At 41.2% G+C, this 23,101-nt stretch overlaps 1 protein-coding gene, 1 long non-coding RNA gene and 1 other non-coding gene across 11 annotated transcripts in view; 1 reads left to right on the top strand and 2 right to left on the bottom strand.

Annotated features, from left to right (window-relative positions):
- Nucleotides 1–23,101, bottom strand: part of BTBD7 (BTB domain containing 7) — a 111,281-nt gene that overhangs the window by 71,553 nt on the left and 16,627 nt on the right. Inside the window, exon 1 of one of the 8 annotated variants that reach the window (XM_077910407.1) lies at nucleotides 13,444–13,668. The exons of the other annotated variants lie outside the window; for them this stretch is intronic. The gene's annotated coding sequence lies outside the window, so the exon portion shown is untranslated. Of the gene's footprint in view, nucleotides 1–13,443; nucleotides 13,669–23,101 lie in introns of those variants that run through there. 8 annotated transcript variants of the gene reach the window in all.
- Nucleotides 9,528–9,634, bottom strand: LOC144321509 (U6 spliceosomal RNA). The gene has a single exon (XR_013387152.1). It is a non-coding gene; the product is annotated as a U6 spliceosomal RNA (small nuclear RNA).
- LOC144321059 (uncharacterized) lies at nucleotides 13,816–20,983 on the top strand. Of its 2 annotated transcripts, XR_013386765.1 has the most exons (3): nucleotides 13,820–14,996; nucleotides 16,127–16,265; nucleotides 18,069–20,983. It is a non-coding gene; the product is annotated as an uncharacterized LOC144321059 (long non-coding RNA). The 2 variants fall into 2 exon arrangements; XR_013386764.1 differs by lacking the exon at nucleotides 18,069–20,983 and having other exon boundaries at nucleotides 13,816–14,996; nucleotides 16,127–16,636.

Raw genomic sequence — 23,101 nt, forward strand, 5'->3', positions numbered from 1 at the left:
AAATGCATGTGAGTCACTTGAGTAGTTTATTCTTTTTTTTTTTTTTTTTTGAGTAGTTTAGTCTGTGTGATTATATCACTAACTAGAAGAACATTTGATAAGTTTTATGTTACTTTTGATTTTTAGGCATTTCATTTTTAATTTAACTATTACATAATTCTGTAAAATATTTAGTTGGGTTTAAAGTCAAAACCACAGGGGTGCCTGAGTAGCTCAATGGTTGAGCATCTGCCTTTGGCTAATTAAATACATTTGGCTTAGGTCGTGATCCTGGGATCCTGGGGTCCTAGGATTGAGTCCCTCATCAGGCTCCTGGTAGGGAACCTGCTTCTCCCTCTGTCTGTGTCTCTGCCTTTCTTTCTGTGTCACTCGTGAATAAATAAATCTTAAAAAAAAAAAGTCAAAACCACAAAACAAAATATATTCAAAGACTAGATGCTCTCCCTGTCTACTCTAACTCCCTGCTCCATAGGTAACTTCATTAATACTTTTTTCCACCCACAAATGTAAGAGTTCTAGGTCAGACTTGAAAACACTCTAAAAAAAACAGGTCCTTGCAACCTTCAAATTACTCTTGATGACCCTAATATTCCTCTGCCCATAATCTTGGGACCAGAGGCAGCCCCGGTGGCCCAGTGGTTTGGCGCTGCCTTCAGCCTGGGGTGTGATCCTGGAGAACCAGGATCGAGTCCCACATCAGGCTCCCTGCATGGAGCCTGCTTCTCGCCCTCTGCCTGTGTCTCTGCCTCTCTCTCTCTGTCTGTCATGAATAAATAAAATCTTTTAAAAAAATAATCTTGGGACCAGATGAGCATATAAAAGTCACCTTTACTAACACTTCCATACAATACCCCAAATTCCCTCTTTTTTGTCTACTATCCACTGGCTCTCTACTAGGAGCAATAATGAAATTATCTAGTAACTTCCTTCTCCTGTCTACTCCAGCATCTAATTTTATTTTATTCCTTTATCTTTTAAAAAATTTTATTTGAATTCAATTAATTAACATATATTATTAGTTTCAAAGGTAGAGATCAGTGATTCATCAGTCTTATATAATATCCAGTACTCATTACATCATGTGCCCTCCTTAATGTCCATCACCTAGTTACTCCATCTCCCCACTCCTCTATCCTCCAGCAACCCTTGGTTTATTTCCTATGATTAAGAGTCTCTTATGGTTTGTCTCCTTCTCTGATTTTGTCTTGTTTTATTTTTTCCTCTTTCCTTATGATCTTCTGTTTTCCTTCTTAAATTCCACACATGAGTAAGATCACATAATTATCTTTCTCTGATCGACTTATTTCACTTAGCATAATAACCATAATACCCTCTAGTTCCATCTACATTATTGCAAATGGTAAGATTTCATTCTTTGATGGCGGAGTAGTATTCTATTTTGTGTGTGTATACACACACACACACACACACACACCACTCCAGCATCTGATTTTATTTATTTTTAAAGATTTTATTTATTTATTCATGAGACACACACACACACACACACACAGAGGCAGGGACATAGGCAAAGGGAAAAGCAGGTTCCCCACGGGGAGCCCAAAGTGGGACTTGATCCCAGGATCACGACCTAAGCCAAAGGCAGACACTCAACCACTGAGCCACCCAGGTGCCCCAGCATCTAATTTTAAATAATATATTTTTTACTTACAGTTAAACCAATGAGGTAATCAGTGAGTTTATTCTACTTTTTACATATTCTCCCTACATTCTGGTTAAATAAACTTTATCAACAATTAAACTACTGAGTGTTACATACTATACTGTCTTTTGATCTTAGTTCCACCATTAACAAATTAAATATATTGAATGTCCATTACCAGTTTAAATGTATTATTCAGAATACAGGGTCATAATCTCTTATCAGGCAGAAATCTCTAGAGCTGGATATGTTCTTTAATTTAGACCTTTCTTCCTCTTTCTTAAGAAAGTAATGAGGTATGTGAATTATTTACTGTATAGTATGTAAACATGCCCAGTTAGTTTTAGCATAGTACCCCATAATCAAACAAATTAATATTTCACAGTATATTAAATATTTAAACTAATCTATGTTAATTTTATTTTTTAAAAAAGATTTATTTATTTATTCATTCAGAGAGAGCAAGAGAGAGGCAGAGGGAGAAGCAGGCCCCATGCTGGAAGCCTGATGTGGGACTCGATCCCGGGTCTCCAGGATCACACCCCAGGCTGCAGAAGGAGCTAAACCGCTGCGCCACCGGGGCTGCCCTCTATGTTAGTTTAGATCAGGTTTCATTGCCAAATGAATCCAGGTCATATCAGTGTTTGCCATCAAATGAGTCTCCCTAAAAAATGGTTTTCAGAACTTTTGGAAATTCAAATTATAAATAAAAGAGTGTGGACCTATAGTTAGTAGCTAACATGATCATCTATTAAAAATAGTTATTTTGGGAGTGCCTGGGTGGCTCAGTCAGTTGAACCTCTGCCTTCGGCATGGGTCATGAATCTAGGGTCCTGGAATCAATTCCAGCGTCAGGCTCCCTGCTCAGCAAGGAGTCTGCTTCTCCCTTTCCTGCTGCCCTCCCCCCCACAGCTCATGTTCAGGCATGCAAGTTCTTTCTCTGGCTCTGCTCTTTCTCAGATAAATAAAATATTTTTTTAAAAAAATGATACTTCCCGGGCAGCCCTGGTGGCTCAGCGGTTTAGCGCCGCCTTTCAGCCCAGGGCGTGATCCTGGAGACCCGGGATTAAGTCCTGTGTCGGGCTCCCTGCATGGAGCCTGCTTCTCCCTCTGCCTGTGTCTCTCATGAATAAATAAATATTTTTTTTAAAATGGTACTTCCCCTAACCAACCATCACCTAAAAAGTCAAGTCAGAAAACATTTTTATTTTTATTAAATGAAAAATTTAATGACATACATATTAATTCAGGTGTTCAACATAGTGAGTTGACAATTCTGTACATTACCCAATGTTCACCATGGTAAGTGTAGTTACCATGAAGATATCTTTTAAAATGGCATTTTTCTATAAAATTCCAGGGTATTACTGTACATGGAGATTACGTGCTAGAGTTTTGCTTAGGAGAATCTTATTAAGCCCATGTGGGCTTTTTCTAATATAACCTATTGTAATTCAAAACAGCTGTCAGTTCCTGCTGATACTTTTATTTCCTATTAAAAATGCATTCTTAAAAGAATATAAAAGTACATCACATTCCACTAATCTATGCAACATTCTTTTAAGTGTAACCATTAAAAATTTTAAACTAGAAACTGAGAGAAAAAAATGCAGAGATGAGGAGATGAGCCTGGTTCTTAGAACTTTGGCTCTACTAGAGAGTCATAGTTTGACTTTGGGGGTGGGGGTATTTGAGTTTTGTTTTTTTTAAAATATTTTATTTATTTATTCATGAGAGACACAGAGAGAGAGAGAGAGAGAGAGAGAGAGAGAGGCAGAGACATAGGCAGAGGGAGAAGCAGGCTCTATGCAGGGAGCCCCACGTGGGACTCGATCCCAGAACTCCAGGATCACTCCCTGAGCCGAAGGCAGACACTTAACCGCTGAGCCATCCAGGTGTCCCGGTATTTGAGTTTTTGATAACAAAACAAAACTATATATTTAGTGTTCTCTTAGAATTTCTAGTTGTGAAATACTTTTTTTTTTTTTTAAGATTTTATTTATTTACTCATGAGAGACACAGAGAAAGTCAGAGACACAGGCAGAGGGAGAAGCAGGCTCCATGCAGGGAACCCAATGCAGGACTCGATCCTGGGTCCCCAGGATCACACCCTGGGCCAAAGGCGGCGCTAAACCACTGAGCCACCCGGGCTGCCCCCAGTTATGAAATACTTCTTAAATAAAATGGCTACTTTAAAAAAAATGGCTACTTTATAAATGTATATCTCACATGGTCTAAAATTTGTTATCTCTTAGCTGTTTAAGTGATTTAAAGATAATCTCTGAGGAGTCATGAACCACCTAGGAATAGTCACAATGGAAATCTCACAGATCATCATTCAATTAAGAATACTAAACCAGCCCCAGTGGCCCAGCGGTTTAGCGCCCCTTTCAGCCTGGGGTGTGATCCTGGAGGCCCGGGATTGAGTCCCACGTCAGGCTCCCTGCATGGAGCCTGCTTCTCCCTCTGCCTGTGTCTCTGCCTCTCTCTCTCTCTCTCTCTCTGTGTTTGTCATGAATAAATAAATGAAATCTTAAAAAACAAACAAACACTAAACCAGTAAAAGAATCATTAAAAGAGATATTCAATTATTAGAAATAATTTTTAAGCATAGCTACAGTAGCTTATCCATGGATTCACTTTCCAAAGCGTATCATCAGAAGGTAAACACCAGCTTAATGCTGCATCATAATGCCTATGTCCCTCACCTCACTTCATCTCATCACACAGGCATTTTTATCATCTCATATCATCACTAGGGTGGGTACAATAGAATAAGATATATCAAAGGAGGGAGGGACCACATTCACATAACTTTCATTACAGTATATTGTTAAAATTGTTCTATTATTGTTGTTGACCAGTTCTTGGCCTTTTGGCTAAGATCAAGTATATTATTGTTCATCTCTTAGTGTGCCTAATTTATAAATTAAATATCATCCCAGGTATGTATATATAAGAAAAAATTTAATATATGTATGGTTATATGTAGGGTTCTATCTACACTTTTAGGCATCCACCAAGGGTCTAGGAACATATCCCCTGTGGACAAGGGTGGGGATGGCTACTGTAACTACAAATTACTATGTTGAAGTTTAATTTATTTGACTCAAGCCAACAAATGGTGAAGTATACTGAGACAGGAATCTTAACTCTCCTTTCCCATCTTTCCTCTTCTGTTAGACTTCATTGTGGGAGCATGCGACAAAACTATGACTTTGTAATTAAGGCTATAATGAGATCTCTCTGTCGTAAGCTATTACTAACATTTGCTACAATTCATCTAGTTCTGCCACAAAGCTTTTTTTTTTTTTTTTTTGCTTACCAGAAAATTCTCATGTAGTCTCAAGCAAGTAAGAAATATTTTGGGAAAGTCTGAAGACAAGAATAAGTAGGTCTTATGAACCATATTATGGAATTTTTCTTTAAAGAACAATTCACAAATAAATCCCAGATAAAACAGACCTGAATATGCTTTCAAAATACAGGGGAAAAATACATATATTATACTTCAAGTTAGTTCTGGCATTCAAGTCTCGGAAGGAAGGAAGGAAGGAAGGAAGGAAGGAAGGAAGGAAGGAAACTGCACAGTAACAACACAATTCATTATTGCTCCTTCCAGGGCTCTGACACTAGTAAGATTTTTCATAAATTTAAGGGACTGTGGTCAGAAGAAACTGTCAAACTTTTTATCTAAGTGAACATTTTTAGAAAATAATTAAGAGCAAGCAAAGAACACTTTGTATATCTAGTCTAATTGATTTCTCCATTTCTCTTTAAAGACAATGACATACCTCATGTTTATTTAAAAATTGTTTACAAAAACCCTTTTTCATGCTTCTATTTTATCCAAAAACTCATTGCTGAGTATCTATAATGTAGCAGATACTACGCTCCATCCAGTAGGCTTTGGCTCAAAGTAAACAGAGTTAAGTGCAGGAGTCAGACATATAAGCAAGTGATTACAGTACAGTGCAATAGAGCTCGAAGTGGGCCAAAGAAGTAAGGGAGTGAGTGTATGAGTGAGTACTGGGTAAAGGTCATATTTGAACCGGGTCCTGAAGCATAAACATGACTGTATCAATAAGGTGATTTTTGATGGCAAATAACTCCAAAGGAATGGCTTCAACATAAGGATTTTATCTGTCAGGTGACGAAATGCCATGGAAGGGAAAGCCCCAGGCTCCAGTACAAGTACAGTATGTGTCTAAAATGATGTTATCATGGACCTACGTGCATTCTCTCTGATCTACCATTCTCCAGGCATTTTTATCATCCCTTGCAGTCACAAGACAGCTGCCAGTGGCAACTGGGATCACGTATTCTCTTGTTCATATACAATAGGGGGAAAAAAGTCCTCGTCCCCAGAAATAAAAATGTCTCCTTCCCTTCAATCTGACTGGGACAAATAAGAGTTTACAGGGAAATGCCTTGAGCTGACTGGCTTGGAGTAATCAAAATCTACCCCTGGAGTAGGTGATGAATCATCTTCTCAGAGTTTCCTGGATGACAAAGAAAAAGAACTCCAAGCACTGGAATAAACACATGAAAAACACAAGCACAGGAAACAAGAAAGAGCTTAGTATGTCTGGAGTGATGGGAAATCTAAGGCTGGAGACAGTCTACAAACTCTTGTGAGTTTGGACTTTGTCCTATAAGCAGTGGGAAGTTTTAACAAGGTTTTTCTTAAGTAGGGAGATTACCTAACCCAATTGGGTTTTTTAGAAACATAAATGTGGTAGCAATATAGAGAATATAGAAGGAGAGGGAGAGTGGGAGAACAAACGGCAGAGAAGTGGTCAGTAGGATGTTCAATAGTTCACACTAATAAGAAAGTGACAACAGGACGGGGAAGAATTAAATAGCAAAAACAAGATGGCTTTGTAAACTATTGTATTTTATGTATCGATGTATAACACACACACACACACACACACACACACACACACACACACACACTGGAGGATAATTAAGCCCCAGACAGATTAAATAGCTTGCTTAAGATCAAACCTATAAACCATAGTCAGAATCTGAACAGAGATTTGATTTCCAGTACAATGTTCTTTTACTTAACTATACCTAAAAATTCCAACAATGCTCAAAAAACTTTCTTGAATCTGTAATGTAAAGGATGCTCTATGTATTGGATTAAAGTGATTCCTATTTATTCCAATCCTAACATATTGTTCACTACAAGGATTCACTATCAATTTACATAACAGTACATTATACGTTTTTGAAGTTTCTGTATTATTTGAGATAAGGATGTTAATGAAAACTCAATTTGTAATGTCAAATTTGCAGACTGTCAAAATTTTAAAAATTAAAAAAAAAGGATACTAAAAACCACTGCAGTGTGCATTAAAAGAATTTTGAACTTGTTCTGCAAATAAACTAAATACTAAATATTTGAAATGCATTATAAATCTGGAGTCAACAGGCAGCTGAAAAGTCACTTCTAAGTTATGTCTCCCTTTGAAACCTTGGCTTGGATTCTTTTTTTTTTTTTTTTTTTTTTAAGATTTTACTTATTCATGAGAGAGACAGAGACATAGGCAGAGGGAGAAACAGGCTCCCCTCAGGGACCCTGGGATCACAACCTGAGCCAAAAGCACTCAACCACTGAGCCACGCAAGTGCCCCTGAAATCTTGGATTCTGATAACCAACTTCCACTACCATCAACTTAAAAAGATGTTGCCTCACTTTTAAAGACACTTGTTTTAGAAAAAGTCACTTGCTTGTTCCTTTTTAGAGAAGTCTAAAAAAAAAAATAAAAAAAAAAAAAGAGTAGAGAAGTCTGATTTTATTTTACTACTGTACCAAGACTGGGTTAACAGGAAAGACAGTTTAAAATAAAAATAAATGCATTTCTATTAAAAAATTATTCGCAATACAGTTTTTAGCTTATTGGGTTAAATCTTAAGTTTTCTGCTTCTGAATTCAATGAATAGCTGTAGGGAGCACCTGTGTGCCTGGAACTATGCTAGATGCTGGGAATACAGCTGTGAGCAAAATCATACTATAGTTATTCAGGCATATACTTGTATGATTATTTGATTAGTGTCAGTCCTCCCTGCTGAATTAACTGTAGTACTACTTTTCTTCAGCCAAAACATAACTGCAAATGTACACAGATGCCTAAAACATCAGCTGAGCATTAATGTTATTTTGCCAATGACAGCAGAATTTGCCCTGTCACTAGGCTAGAGACACTATCAGCACCCTTAACTGAGGTTTTTTTTTTCTTTCATTAAAACACACCTGCTAAAACATTTAGCAAACCAAGAAATATAAGGAAACTTTCAACATAATAAAGGAAAACTCACAACTATCATCATACTGAATGGTCAAAGACTGAAAATTTTTCCTCTAAGATCAGGACAAGACAAGGATGTATATTTTCACCACTTTATTCAATATAGTACTGGAAGTCCTAGTCAGAACAATTAGGCAAGAAAAAGAAATAAAAGCATTCAAATCAGAAGGAAAAAGTAAAATTATCTTTGTTCAAAAAGACATTATACGTAGAAAATTTGAGATCATGTGTGTGATCACACCTGTTTGAATAAATGCTTTCAGTAAAGCTGCAGAAAACAAAATTAACACACAAAAATGAGCTATGTACATTAACAATCCAAAAAGGAAATTAAGAGATCAATCCTATTTATGATAGCATCAAAAAAAATAAAATACTGGGCATCCAGGGATCTAGTCCCGCATCAGGTTCCCTGCGTGGAGCCTGCCTCTCTCTCTGTGTCTCTCATGAATCAATAAATGAAATCTTAAAAAAAATAGATAAATAAGAAATAAAATACTTAGGAATAAACTCAACCAAGGAGATGAAAGACTTTTACACTGAAATCCATAAAATGTTGTGGGAAGAAATTAAAGATACAAGTAAATTGAAAGATATCTGGTGTTTAGGGACTATAAGATTTAATATGTCAACACTGCTCCAATCTATAGATTCAATACAATCCCTATTTAAAAAATCCCAATGGCATTAAAAAAAGTTGTTTTTTTGTTTTTTTTTTTTTTTTTTGCAGAAATTGAAAAATGCATCCTGGAATTCATTTGGAATCTCAAAGGATCACAAACAGGCAAAACAATCTTGAATTAGAACAAGGTTGGAGGTCTCACACCTCCAGATTTCAAAAATTACTATAAAGCTACAGTAAGCAAAATAATGTGATACTGGCATAAAGACGGACTCACACACCAATAGAATAGAGTTCAGAAATAAACCCTTGCAGGGTATAATCAAGTCATTTTCAGTAAGGATACCAAAACCATTCAATGGAAAAAAGACAGTCTCTTCAACAAATGGTGCTGGGAAAAACTGGATATCTGCATGCAAAGACCTAAACGTAAGGGTTTTTTCAGGAGAAAGCTTCATAACTTTGGGTTTGGCACACAATTTCTTGGATATAACACTAAAAACATAAGCAACAAAAAAGAACTATGTAAGCTAGACTTCATCAAAATTAAAAACTTGTGCTTCAAAGGACATTCAACAGAGTGAAAAGGTAATGCAAGGAATCACAGACAATATTTGCAAATCCTGTACCTGATAAGAGATTGATATCCAGAATATATAAAGAATTCCTACAACTCAACAACAAAAAAAGCAAACAACTACACTAAAAAATGGTAAAAGAACTTAATACATATTTCTCTTTTTTAGAAGTAGAAAACTTAATAAGACTATTACAATATGGCATGAGACATTAATGGTTGATGAGTATCTGAAGAACCTGAAAAATATGCTGCCATCAGTTACCAGAAATCAGATCCTTGAAGTATTTGTTTAATCATTTCATGTATTTGTGCAAGTCCTGGGCACAATGAAGTGAGCAAGACACACAACAGTCCAAACACTTCACGAATTTGTGTGTCATCTTTGTGCAGGGGCCATGCTAATCTTCTCTGTATCATTCCAATTTTAATCTATGTGCTGCCAAAACAAGCACAATAGATATTTCTCCAAAGAAGATATACAAAAAGCTGATAAGCACCAGAAGAGATCATTAAACATTAGAAAAATACAAATAAAAACTACAATGGGGGCATCTGGCTGGCTTTGTCAGTGGATCACTGGACTCTTGGTCATGAGTTCTGAGTTAGAGCCCCACGTTGTGTGTAGCAATTACTTAAAAAAAAAAAACCACAAATCTACAATGACAAACCACTTCATACCCATTAGGATTGCTATTATCAAAAAAACAGAAAACAAGTCTTGGTGAGAATATGGAGAAATTGGAGCCTGTGTGCATGGTGGGAATGTAAAATTAGGGGAGTATATACCCCAAAGAAATGAAAAGTATAGACTCAAATGGACATTTGAACACCCATATTCATGGCAACATTATCCTTGATAGCCAAAATGTAGAAGCAAACCAAGAATCCATTGACAGATAAACAAAAATGGATGTACATACATACCATGAAATAATATTCAGCCTTAAGATGAAGCAAATTCTGACAAATACAACACAAATGAACCTTAAAAACATCATGCCAGCCACAAAATGATAAATATGTATGATTCCACTTACATGAAGTACCTAGAGTACTCAAATTCATAGACAGGGATCCCTGGGTGGCGCAGCGGTTTGGCGCCTGCCTTTGGCCCAGGGCGCGATCCTGGAGACCCGGGATCGAATCCCACATCAGGCTCCCGGTGCATGGAGCCTGCTTCTCCCTCTGCCTGTTGTGTCTCTGCCTCTCTCTCTCTCTGTATGACTATCATAAATAAATAAAAAAATGTTAAAAAAAAAATTCATAGACAAAAAATATATAATGGTTGCCGGGGGTTAGGGGTATAGGTAAATGGGGTGTTAGTATTTAACAGGTGTAGAGTTTCAGGTGGGGAAAATAGAGTTCTGGGGATGGAAGGCGGCGATGGTTGAACGACAATATAGATGTACTTAATGCCACAGAACTGTACACTTAAAACTGGTAATGTCAAATTTTATGTTTATGTATATTTTACCACAATAAAAACAAAAACAACAATTGCCATGGATCCCTCCTACTGACTATCCTAGTCCAGAGTCTCATCTCTTCATATTTAATTAACTACAACAGCTACTTAGTCATTGGTGGTTCGTTCCATTCTCTCCCTGATGGAACTCAATCTGTAGATCACTGACAGGTTCATCTTGCTGGTTTATCACACTAATATCTGGCTTCTAACCTTTCAAAGGCTCCCCATATCTCGCCCAAGAAGATGCAAATCCAAGTCTCCTCAATCTAGTAATCAAACTCTTCCACAGACAGATATCCTTCCAACTGTGTGATTTTTTCTTTTTAGCCTTTCAAATTCAGGTATCAGCTCATCCAAGTTTCCCTCCATTCCCCTCACCCAAAGCTAATCTCCACATCATACTCTCACTTTTCCCTCAGAGTAACTGCTCCAGCATCTCTGTAAATCTAAACCTTCATAGGCTAGCTCAAGTCCCAAGTGTTCAGGAAGTTCTTTAGACTCCTGAGGCCTCACTCATCTCCCTCTAACCAGAACACCTACAGCATTCTTTGTATTCAGAGAATGTAGAAGATTGTCTCCTACACTCATAAGGGTAAACCTTATCTTTCCTGAGGGCAAAGTCTATATATTATACTTCTTTCTGTTCTCCTCTAGCGACTAATATAATGTAAAACGCAAAGCAGATTTTCAATAATCACCAGGGTAACTGAACACAAGGTACAACTTTGATACGTGAATTTCATTGACTAGAACATGATCAGAATTAATTGACATTATTGCATTTCTGAAGGTTAATTTGTGACACACAACAAAGAAAACTGTTGTAATTCAAAAAGAAAATACATGAAAGGTAGGTGGTATAACCTAGCAAATGCAACAAAGGTGTTTTAAATCTTAAAATCAGAGTCTGATACAAAACTTGTTTAAATGCTGGTGTTGGGGCACAGAACAATAGAGCAGTTAAGGCTTTGTGGGACAGAATATTGACCTATGGATTTTACTGAATGCATGCAAGAATGAACCGTGCCTGTAATTGGGTGAAACTATAGTTACTGGCCTATGAAAATTCTAAATGAAATGTCAGTTTTATTAAATTCAGGTTAGGGAAAAAAATAAATCTCATCAGCTAACTTGTGGTAACTGAGGGTAGCTGTCAGAATCAGAGTGAGGCTCTCTCGTTTCTGCTTTCAACTTTACTGCACAAAGACCTAGGGACGGGCACTAGTACTGGTGGTGAAGAATGCAATCAACGAAGAATAAGTGGCTCGGGACTGGAGTGAAAAGAGTTCTCTAAAATGGGAACATAAGGCAGCCCGGGTGGCTCAGCGATCCCGGAGACCTGGGATCGAGTCCACCTCGGGCTCCCTGCATGGAGCCTGCTTCTCCCTCTGCCTGTGTCTCGGTCTCTCTCTCTCTCTCTCTCTCTCTCTGTGTGTCTCTCATGAATAAATAAATAGAATCTTAAAAAAATAATAAATAAATAAATAGGAACGTAGAGAAGCCCAAATAAATAAATAAATAAATAGGAACGTAGAGAAGCCCAGATCCTAGTTTTGGCCCAATCCTCGGCCAGTTGTAGGACCCACGGCTAGTCACTCATCTCCTTGGGCCTAATTTCTCGGCTCTAAAACAAGTCATACCAGATTTCTAAAGGTTCTCCTGACTCCAAAATTCCAAGACAAGTTTAATCATAGCTTCTATTAACATGTATGGTTCTCGCTATTTCAGATCTTTCTCCCCCAGTTCCAGAAGAAAGTAATGTATTTCAACAATCTGAAAGAAATGGATGCTATTCAGAGACAAAAGATTCTGCTCGTTGAAAACAAAACAAAACAAAACAAAACACGAAGTACTTCTGTAAAAAATGCCCATTTCCTCATTACAGGAAGATGTTTTGGGCAGAGGGAACAGTTCTCTGGTAAAGATAACCAAGAGCGCTTCTGTAAATATGACCTAATCCAGAGTATTATCTGAGCTGGTGTGTGAAGAGGGTGCTACTGTAGTTCAAAGCAGAAGCAACACTCAGAGCTTCTCCAAAAAGACGGTGAGAAAGTTCCCATCCTCGGGGTAAGGCTGGTAAACAGCCGTGCGAAACGACAGGGCACTGGAAACGCACGCTCTTCGCCACTCGAGCACTCCCAGCTCACCGTCCTTTATCAAACACCAGGCATTGTCTTCCTCCCAACCTGTCAAAACGCGATTCCAGTTGGATCCCGGGCCAGTAACTTACCCGGACGGTCTAACTTCTGCCCCTCCCCGCAGCCGCCGTCCGCAGGCCCGCTCCCCCGCCTACTCCGGCCCGCCGCTCTCACGCCCACCCCGGGGCGGCAGCAGCCCCGCCGCCGGGTAAACACGCGCCCCAGTCTCGGGAGCGGTTTCCCGGCGTCCTGGGAGCGGCGGGTCCCGCCCCTTGGAGCCCGGAGCCGGCCGAGCCGCCGTCGCGGCCACCTCGGGCCGCTCTCCCCGCCCCAGGCGCCACACCTCGCGCCTCCGTCCCCGGGACCACGGCGCACAGCCCAGTCCGCCCCTGGGAGCGCGCGGGGACCGGTCAGTCCGCCGCCGCCTCAGCCGCCTCAGCCGCCTCAGCCCCAGACGGACGACTGCCCCCTCCCCGCCCGCGGCCCGGCGCCCCCCGCGGCGGCCCAGCCCCAGCCCCAGCCCCAGCCCCAGCCCCAGCCCCAGCCCGGCGCCCCCACCTCCTCGGCACGGCCCCTTCCGTGCCGGGACTCCCGCCCCGCGCCGCGCCGGGCACAGCCGCGGCTCCCAGCCTCACAGACACCGAGGGACGCTCACCCCGGAGGCTCCTCCCGCCGCTGCTGCTGCTGCTGCCGCCGCTGCGACCGCGGCCGCCGCCCCCGCCGCCGCCACCAGCACCGCGGTCCGCACCGGCGCCAGCGCCCCCGGCCATCCTCCTCCTGCCGCCGCCGCCCTCTCCGCTCCTGTCAGTGGCTCAGGCTCCGGGGCTGCTCCAGGTTCCCCTCGCCGCCATTTTGACTCCTAGAGGGAGCAGGAGGGGCTCGGCTCGGCGCGGCCCTGGGGCGCCTGCGCGGCGCTGCGGAGCCGGCCCGAGCCCCCGCCCGCCCCCGCCAGTCGCCGCGCCTAGGGTCACGTGGGCCGGCGGCGCGCCCGCGGCCGCGCGCGCCCGGGCCGGGCCGGAGAGGCGGGCTCGCGCGCAGGGGAGCGGCCGGGCCCGAGTGCGCGCGCATTATTCCCTCCCGGCGCCGGGAGCGCGGCGCGGGACGCTCCGAGTTTGAAGCGCCGCGCGGCCCCCTGCCTACTCCGGGGAGTTGTGACACGTCACTCAAGGCATCAGAACGGAATTGTAATAACCGCGTTACTGGACGACCGGTTTTACCAATTCACGCTGCCGTTCGGCCGCCGGCGTCCTGATGGAGCGCGCGTCTTGCATCCTTGCCGAAGAGACGACAGCGCTTCCGCGGAAAACTCCTTCCTGACGGTCTTGGCGCTTGGGTGACGACTGGGCGGTTTATCTTCACCTCTCAGGGGTACTTTTACAGACAGCGCCTTGCTCCTTGCTATAAGCCGATTTAAAACAACAACAACAACAACAACAACACCTCAAAAACACAGAAAAGTTTTCCTCCTCAAGATGCTTCCGTAAGCGAGGGACAAGAAATGGTGCAAGCGCACCGATCTCTGCCTGGCAGGACCCAAATCGCGCTTCCCTCCAGGCCCCGCGTCTGGGAGTTTGCGATCATTCCAGCCAACGCCGTAACCAAAACACCTTATATTTATGAAGCACCTCGTAGTACTTTAAAACACCGCTAAATACATGGCTTCGTTTGAACACCAAACCACCCTTTGAAGTAGCCGCGACGGGTATTACGGCTGTGGCCGGTTTACAGCTGAGACGTGGGCTAAGAAATACTCAGTCGTTTGCCCCGGGGCACACGCGCAGCATGAGGGAGTCGTGGCAAGCCCAGACTAGAGCTCCAGACAGCCTGACCCTGGTCGCCAGGCGCATCACCCCTCACAGTTCTCAGGGAGGTCTTAGAGATACCTGATGTATTTGTTTATTTAAAATCCTTTTTAAAATATTTGCGTTTTTAATCTCTACCCATCCTCTGAGAAACAAGTTTTCCAAGTAACATTGAGTCTGTTGTTCTCAAACCACCTCTAAGCTGCAAAGAATAAGAGCAATTTCGAATTTTGTGATGTGTTTAATCATCTCTTGGTCCTTTATTATTTTATCCATTTCATGTGTGTTTGGAGAATTTAAGTTTTTTTTTTTTTAAGATTTTATTTATCCATTCATGAGAGACACACAGAGGGAGAGAGAGAGAGAGGCAGAGACACAGGCAGAGGGAGAAGCAGGCTCCATGCAGGTGAGACTCGATCCCGGGTCCCCAGTATCAGGCCCTGGGCGGAAGGTGGAGATAAACCCCTGAGCCACCAGGGCTGCCCAAGTTGTTGTTGTTTCTGACATCCTTCAATGGATGGACTTTATCTCTGTGAATATCGTTGTTTTTCTCTGAACTTCCTTCAGATTTGTTATATCTTTTTTGTGCTCATACCATTCCCTCTTTACTTCCTTAAAAAGTTATTTCTTTCCAATCTGTATTACTCCATTTTACCCCATCACCCCATATATCTCCCCTCCCCCAATCCTTGAAGGTTCTGAGATTGTAGTATTCCCTTGTCCAAAATAGAATTCTCCTCTAGCCAGTAAGGGTCTCTTCAACTGAGCACATAGGTGTAGGCAGTGGACAAAATACATGGAAAACTGAGAAAATACAAGGGAAATAAGTCCGTCTAGTAGGACCAAAAACTCTGGGGATCCCTGGGTGGCTCAGCAGTTTAGTGTCTGCCTTTGGCCCAGGGCGCGATGGGGCTCCTGGAATGGAGCCTGCTTCTTCCTCCTCCTGTGTCTCTGCAAAAAACAAACAAACAAAAAAACCCAAAAAACCTCTGGGTGCCACTTCCTATTAGCCACACTTTTATACTCATCATAAATGCATAATGGAACCTTATTTAAATTCAAGCCACCTATTGTCATTTTCCTGTTTTGCAAACAAAACAAAACCCATACCACTTTATTCCAACCTTTATCAAAAAATGTAAAAAGTGTTAAAAATGTGTAATCCTGAGCTTCAGATGCTGACCTCTAAATTCATAGCAAATGGGGAGAGAGGATCAGGATAGAATTTCAGAGTTCCTTCCACTCCAGTAAAAAAGAGAAGCCCCAGGCATGGTATAAGATTAGTAGAACACCAGGGTCCTATAGAGAATGAGACCTTCTTCTCTTCTGAGCTCAATCCCACCACCTCCCACCCTTCTCTTCAATGGAGAAGACTCATTTAAAATTACTGAAACTTGCATAGAAATCTGGTCCGTGGCATATGTGACAGGCAGCTAGCTGACCAAAGAGGCCTATGCCCTTGCTTCTTGGCAGGCAAAATGGGGGACAACTCAGCTTCCACCTCCTTACTACCCTCTTCTTTGCTCTCTTCCTCAGAAACGTCATTGCTTACAGCAATAACCTGGTGCTACTGCATGAACTACATGGGACCAAAATTGGACTTCAGGCAGAAGGTTATAGGTGGTTGGAGCTGGAAGTCCACCCAACTGAGCATGAGTTGGCAGGACAACTTGAGGTTGGTCACAGGGACTGCAATCTTCTGGTGGTCATGATTCTGGGCCACGACTTCTATCACATCACACTTATCTTTGGCCCCTTCCGTGAGGCAAAGCATGGTCAAAGCCAGCACATGCCCCGTGTTACCCTCTTCATCACCAAAGAAACAATGGAGCGGGGACCTGCAGACCCTTGACATACGTGGCCTGGCTGGGTTGTCCTGACTTAAGAATGCTAAGGGGGGGGGGGGCATATTGCAAGGTATTTTCTATCAGTTTATCTTTGTCTTAATCAGCTAAATAGTGCACTAACTGAAAGAGTTGTTACATGCAAACTAAAAATTCCATTGTCCATACCCTTCTTGATAATTCATTAAAATGTTAAATAAGATCAGTGCCCATCATTTACACTTTTTCACTTATTCCTGACCCTCCTTATTTGACTTTGGTTCTGTTTCCTAGACAAAAATTTAAAAACAATTAACAAAACCAACAACGATAGAAATCTAAAATTCCAGGATAATATCAGTTTTCTAAAAGCCTTTGATGTGGGAATCTATCAAAGGCTTTTTGTTTTTGTTTCTAAGGGATGGGGGGAAAAGAGAGAGAGAAAGAGAAAGAAAATGAATCTCAAGCAAGCTCTACACCCAGCATAGAGCAGAGGCAAGGGCTGGATCTCACCATCCTGAGATCATGATCTGAGGAGAAATTGAGAGTCAGATGCTTACCTGACTGAGCCACACAGGCACCCCTATCAGAGGCTTTTTGAAACACCAAGTAAGGTCTGCTGGTTCTACCTTATCCTTCTGTCCATCTATACATTCAGAGAACTCTAGTAGACTAGTTGGGTATGATTCACCTTCACAGAACCCAAGCATAAGAGTACCATGATTTTTTTCCACTTTAATTCATCCACCTTTTAGTTTCTTATTATACCACTTAGCTACACTCTCAAGATGCTTAATTAACTCAGTTTATACATCCTTCAGAATTTGTATGTGTCTAATTTTAGTTCCAATACATTTTTTTAAAACCTCCAATACCATGTGCAAGAACAGTGTCCATGCCCGGGCTAAAAAGTAAATGATTATTTGCCTTTGAGGAGTTTAAGAGTCTGAGTTGGAAGACAGACTGGGGGAAAAAGAAAGGCTAATACTAAGATAATATTCAGTAGTGGTGAACAGAATGGGTGCTAGAAACATGCAGATTTGGGTGGACATCTGACACAAACCAGGCCAATCAAAATCATTTCTGGAAATTTCTGCCAGACTATCCTAGAATATGTTTCCTCTTAATCTATTTCTCTGGGATTATGACTTTAGAGGACAATGTAGATTTTCTTCTTCAGCTCTGAGGAGAAAGTCAAGAGCAGTAGGAATGAAGACCACAAGAAGAAACAGTTTACTAGAGGGGAAGCCATGACATCATGTGAACTCTCCGGCATGGCTGTGCCCTACACCAATCCACCTCCGATTTTCTCATGTTTATGAGCCATTTAGTTACCCTTACTTCCTCCTTTTTAAAATCTTAAAATGGTTGGGAGTGGGTAAAAATAGTGGGATTCTGTCACTTGGCATCAAGAGTCCTGAATTTGTGTTCTGTTCCTCCTTCTGCTCCCTCCATCAACAAATGGTACCCCATCCACCTGGACACCTGTGCTGAAAACCTGAGTCATTCCTTGCATTAACTGTGTATTCTGTTTTCTGCTATTCCATTCTGTTCCATACTTTTTCTACCATACATAACCATTCACTGAAGCCCCTCCTAAGGCTTCTTTCTGGAATACAGTATGGAAGCTGTTTTCTGTTTGCTTGTTTTTTCAGATGGAGAAAGAGAGTGAACAAATGAGGGAAGGGACAAAGGAAAAGGGAGACAGAGAATCCTAACCAGGCTCCATGCTCTCATTGTGGAGCCAACATGGGGTTCAATCTCATAACCCTAAGATCACAACCTAAGTTGAAATCAAGAGTTGGATGCTTAACTGACTCAGCCGCTATCCAGGCACCTGAGGAATCTGAGTTTTTGAAATCATGATAAAAAGGAAAATTCTACTTCTTCTTATAGTTTGCTTATAATGATTTTGTTTGCAAGGGTTTTTATGAATCTCCTGGAGTCTAAAATATTAAGTGAAATAAAAACACACGTGTCAAAGTGCCCAGGAGAGTGACTGGTACCTTGAAAGATGTAAAAGATTTCTTCCCTATCCTAGGAGGAAAGAAACATTCTTATCACCAGAGACAGAAAGTTCAAAGAGTAAAAGATTGGGGGAACTGTATACAAACAAATCTTGTTCAACTAAACCTTATCTTTCTAGTCATTTTATAATTAACTGCTCTAACTCAAGATACTTTGTCTTGTCCTATTTTCTCTATTTACTACTCGTTGTCCAGGTTAGTATGTGGGTGTTTGGCTCCAACCGCTTCTTTGGGTCTTCACATTCCTAAATCAGCTCCCATGTACATGTTTCATGTACATGAAAACTTTCTCTTGTTGATCTGTTTATTTGATTTAATTCTTAGTCCCAGCCAGAGATCCTAAGGAGGTAGAGGTAAAGTTTTGCCTACCCTACACATGAATGCAACTACACTTAAATATGAACTTCAGTTCAACAAAATACACAATAAGGAGAGTGAAAAGACAAGCCATCCAACAGGAAAAGAGATTTGCACTACATAAAAACAAAAAGGCTTATATCCAAAATATATAAAGAATTCCTCCAATTCAGTAAGAAAAAGGCACCCCAATAATAATAATTTTAAAAAGGACCAATAATTGGAACAAATGGTTATAGGAGACTGGTAAGATGATGGAAGAGTAGGGGCCCTCAATTCATCTGGTCCCACAACCTTACCTAGATATCTTTCAAAACATCCTGAACACCTACAAATTCAACCTAAGATGTAAAGAGAGAACAGCTGAAATGCTACAGAGAGAAAAGTTTTTACTTCTAACAAGGTAGGAAGGTGAAAAAATTTTAAAAGAAATAAAGTGGGGGAGGGGAACCATGACTAGCAGGGCTAAAGTGGAATGGCAAAAGCCTCCAGGTCATGGAAACTCAGCCCTGGACAAGCGGTAACTTTAAAAATCCGTGCTTTGTCTGTGCCTCTCTCTGTGTCTCTCATGAATAAATAAATAAATCTAAAAAAAAGGGGGGGGGGGGATGCCTGGGTGGCTCAGCGGTTGAGCATCTGCCTTTGGCTCAGGGCATGATCCCATAGTCCTGGGATTGAGTCCTGCATCAGGCTCCCTGTGAAGAGCCTGCTTCTCCCTCTGTCTATGTCTCTGCCTCACTCTGTCTCTCACGAATAAATAAATAAATAAATTTTAAAAATACTCACCTGAGTTTTATCTGATGGAAAAGTGCTTATCAGGGAAATCGGGCAGAATCACAAGAGGGGCAGTGAAGCATGAAGATTCCCAGAGACAGTATAAGACTGGAGCGCCGGGGAAAAAGTTCACTGCAAACCACGGACCGATCTCGGTAAAGAGCTGGAGCGCCACAGCCCTCCAGGACATTTGGGAGAAGCCTGCTGGTTACACAGGCCAGCCCCGAAGCTACCTTTACCCTAGAGCCCGGCGATGGACACAGTAGTCACCAGGAGCACAGGTCCAGCGGCACAGGGCCCTGGATCTGAAGGTGCTGAAGCAGACAAAGCCAGCTGTCTTCCGTTCCCCCTGGGACAGGTGGAAGCAGGGAGGGCACAGGAAAGCAAAAACTCTCCTGCTGCTGGGCGCCTGACAAGCTGTGCAGATCAGAGCACCCACACCTGCCCCCAGGAGCATCTAGGTCAGTGTAGACTGGGAGACTGTGGTTAGTTACTCGAGGGGAGCTCAAATCCAGAGCTACTGCCTATTTTTGTTTTTTCTCTTTGTTTCACCTTGCTCCTGGGAGGGGCAGAGACTCTAGGGAACAAAGGTTTCAAAGGATAAACAGTTCATACTGAGCCCAGCACCTGGCAATGGGTGGGGCATCTCTGCCCAGGCACAGACACCTGAGAATCAGTGCAGCAGACCCTACTCCCAGAAGAACTGCTCGAAGAACAAGGGAAAAGAAAGTTTACTGAACAAGCAGCACTGGATAGCACCAGGACTGAGGGAAAATAGTATCTAGAACTGGAGGGTCTTTTTAACGACTCATTTTATATCAGGCTAAAAATGTCCAATATATTTTCTCATTTTCTACCTTAACTACAGTATTTTACCAACTCTTCGTTTTTAAGTTTTTTCCCTTTTTGACTTTCATATTTCCACAATTACATGTCTTAGATATATAGATATATTTTTCACTTCTGGATTCCCTTCAACATATTTGATTTAATTTTGGTGGATATATGAGATATGGATTTTTGTTTTTTGTATTTTCTGTCTTGTTTTGTCTTACAATGATGGAAGTTAGTACCTTCTAACACATAACTAAAATACACCCAGAACCAAGCACCGTTCATTCATTCTGTGTTGGTTCATTCTGTGAGACTATATTCTCTCTTACTTCCTATTTTGCCCCCATCTTTTATCTGGTTTATGTTTTTGTGGTCGATGTTGAGTCTTTATATAAGTATTGCTGGTTTATATAAATTTGGGATTGAGCATCTTCTAACGTATAGAACAAAATACCCTCAGAACCAGGAGAATCGTCCTCTAAGTTCCCTCAGAGGGAGACTACATTCTCTCTCCACTACCATTTCCTCACCACCATCATCCCTACCTTTTTTCTTTTCTTTTCTTCTTTGTTTTTGGTTTCTGGTTTTTTATTTTTATTACTTTGTTTTAAAATTTGTTTTACACTTTTGTGGTCCTTCTGTTTGATTTTGTTCTGTTCTGTTCTTTTTTTTTATTTTGTTTTCTGGCCTCTTTGGAATCATCCAGGGTATATTTCACTTAGGTCTTGGTTGATATTTTTTAATCGGTTCACTCATATAGCCACTCTGCACTAGACAAAATGACTAGAAGGAAGAATTCACCACAAAAGAAAGAACCAGAAGCAATACTCTCTGCCACAGAGTTACAGAATGTGGATTTAAGTACAATGCCAGAAATTCAATTCAGCAGCACACTTATAAAGTTACTGTTGGCTTTGGAAAAAAAGTGTGAAGGACTCTAGAGACTTTGTTACTGCAGAATTGAGATCCAACCAGGCCAAAATTAAAAATACTTTAACTGAGATGCAATCCAAACTGGATGCTCTAACTGCTAGGGTTAATGAGGTGGAAGAGAGAGTGACTGACATAGAAGACAAGTTGATGGAAAGGAAGGAAGCTGAAGAAAAATGAGAAAAACAATTAAGAACCCAGGAGGAGGGATCCCTGGGTGGCACAGCGGTTTGGCGCCTGCCTTTGGCCCAGGGTGCGATCCTGGAGACCCGGGATCGAATCCCACATCGGGCTCCCGGTGCATGGAGCCTACTTCTCCCTCTGCCTATGTCTCTGCCTCTCTCTCTCTCTCTCTCTCTCTCTCTCTCTGTGTGACTATCATAAATAAATAAATAAATAAATAAAGAACACAGGAGGAAAGGCTTAGGGAAATAAATGATAGCTTGAGAAGGAAGAATATATGTCTAGTTGGGATTCCAGAAAAGGCTGAGAGAGAGAGAGAGAGAGAGAGGACCACAAAATATATTTGAACAACTCATAGCTGAGAACTTCTCTAATCTGTGTAAGGAAACAGGCATATTTTCAGACCACAGTGCTTTGAAGCTAGAACTCAATCACAAGAAGAAATTTGGAAGAAACTCAAACACATGGAGGTTAAAGGTCATCCTACTAAAAGATAAATGGGTCATCAGGAAAACAGAGAAGAATTTTAAAAATTCATGGAAACTAATGAAAATGAAGATACAACCATTCAAAATCTTTGGGATACAGCAAAAGCAGCCCTAAGAGGGAAATACATCGCAATCCAAGCCTCCCTCAAAAACTTGGAAAAACTCAAATACACAAGCTAAACTCTCACCTAAAGGAACTGGAGAAAGAACAGCAAATAAAGCCTACACCAAGCAGAAGAAGAGACATAATAAACATTCAAGCAGAACTCAATGAAATAGAGACCAGAAGAAATGTAGAACAGATCAAGAAAACCAGGCGTTTGTTCTTTGAAAGAATGAATAAGATAGATAAACCACTAGCTAGACTTATTAAAAAGAAAAAAGACTCAATAAAATCATGAATGAAAGAGGAGAGATCACAACCAATACCAAGAAACACAAACAATTTTAAAAACCTACTATGAGCAACTATATGCCAACAAATTAGGCAATCTAGAAGAAATGGATGCATTTCTGGAAATCCACAAATGACCAAAACTGGAACAGGAAGACAGAAAACCTGAACAGGCCAATAACCAGCAAGGAAGTTGAAGCAGTCATCAAAAACCTCCCAAGGCCCAGGGCCAGATGGCTTCCCAGGGGAATTCTATCAAACGTTGAAAGAAGAAATAATACCTATTCTACTAAAGCTGTTTCAAAGGATAGAAAGGGAGGGATACTTCCAAACTCGTTTTATTACCTTGATTCCAAAACAGACAAAGACCTCACCAAAAAGAATTATAGACCAATATCCCTGATGAACATGGATGCAAAAATTCTCACCAAGATACTAGTCAACGGGATCCAACAATACATTAAGAGGATTATTCAGCATGACCAAGCAGGATTTATATCTGGGATGCAAGGGTGGTTCCACACTCATAAAACAACCGTGATAGATCACATCAATAAGAGAAAAAACAAGAACCATATGATCCTCTCAATAGATGCAGAGAAAGTATTTGACAAAATACATCATCCATTCCTGATTAAAACTCTTCAAAGTACAGGGATAGAGGGAACATTCCTCAATATTTTAAAAGCCATTTATGAAAA

Source organism: Canis aureus, chromosome 9 (genome assembly GCF_053574225.1).
Source record: "Canis aureus isolate CA01 chromosome 9, VMU_Caureus_v.1.0, whole genome shotgun sequence".
Classification (NCBI taxonomy): domain Eukaryota; kingdom Metazoa; phylum Chordata; class Mammalia; order Carnivora; family Canidae; genus Canis; species Canis aureus.